Consider the following 1,043-nt stretch of genomic DNA (forward strand, 5'->3'; position numbering starts at 1 on the left):
GGCCATCACCAACATCCTGGCCCTTCTGTCCAGTAGGTGCCCTTTGGCAACCAGCAGCAGTGGATTATCTAGACTAATCTCTGCTGCCTCATGTCAGGTAGTTCAAAGGATTCAACTCGAGGATTCCACCAGATTGACTAGCTGGTCTTCCTCTGAGGTGTCCGTGGGAGAATGGACAGCAAACTTCCTAGGTCCATGTTTGTTTTTAATTGAGGTATTTGTTTATTAAGTACATAACTGAAGGGTTTATTTTAATTGAAGTATTTGTTTTTAATTGAAGTGTTTATAAGCTCCTCGTTTCTTTTTATTTAGTTGTATTAGTGTCAGGTGTGCAGCAAAGTGATTCAGTTATACATACATATACATCTATATATTTTTTCAGATTCTTTTCCTTCATAGGTTATTACAAAATATTGACTATAGTTCCCCTTGCTAAACGTTAGGTCCCTGCTGGTAATGTATTTTATATATAGTAATGTGTATATGTCGGGCTTCCCTGGTAGTTCAGATGGTGAAGAATCAGTCTGAAATGTGGGAGACCTTGGTTTGATCCCTGGGTTGGGAAGATCCCCTGGAGGACATGGCAACCCACTCCAGGATTCTTGCCTGGAGAATCCCCATGGACAGAGTAGCCTGGCGTGCTACAGTCCATGGGGTCACAAAGAGTTGGCCCTTCTCCAGGGGATCTTGCTGACCCAGGGATCGAACCTGTGTCTCCTGTAGCTCCTGCATTGCAGGCAGATTCTTTGAGGCTGAGCCACCAGGGTAGTAAGAGCACTGCTGCCGCTGCTGCTGCACTGCTGCTGCTGCTGCACTGCTGCTGCTGCTGCACTGCTGCTGCACTGCTGCTGCTGCTGCACTGCTGCTGCTGCTGCACTGCTGCTGCTGCTGCACTGCTGCTGCTGCTGCACTGCTGCTGCTGCTGCACTGCTGCTGCTGCTGCAAAGTCGCTTCAGTCGTGCGCAGTAAGCGGTAATTACGGTCTGGGGACGGGGCCAACGCCAGGGAGGGGCGGGCTCTGCCACACTTTGCGCATGCGCAGC

The sequence above is a fragment of the Budorcas taxicolor genome, chromosome 11 (assembly GCF_023091745.1).
Source record: "Budorcas taxicolor isolate Tak-1 chromosome 11, Takin1.1, whole genome shotgun sequence".
Taxonomy (NCBI): domain Eukaryota; kingdom Metazoa; phylum Chordata; class Mammalia; order Artiodactyla; family Bovidae; genus Budorcas; species Budorcas taxicolor.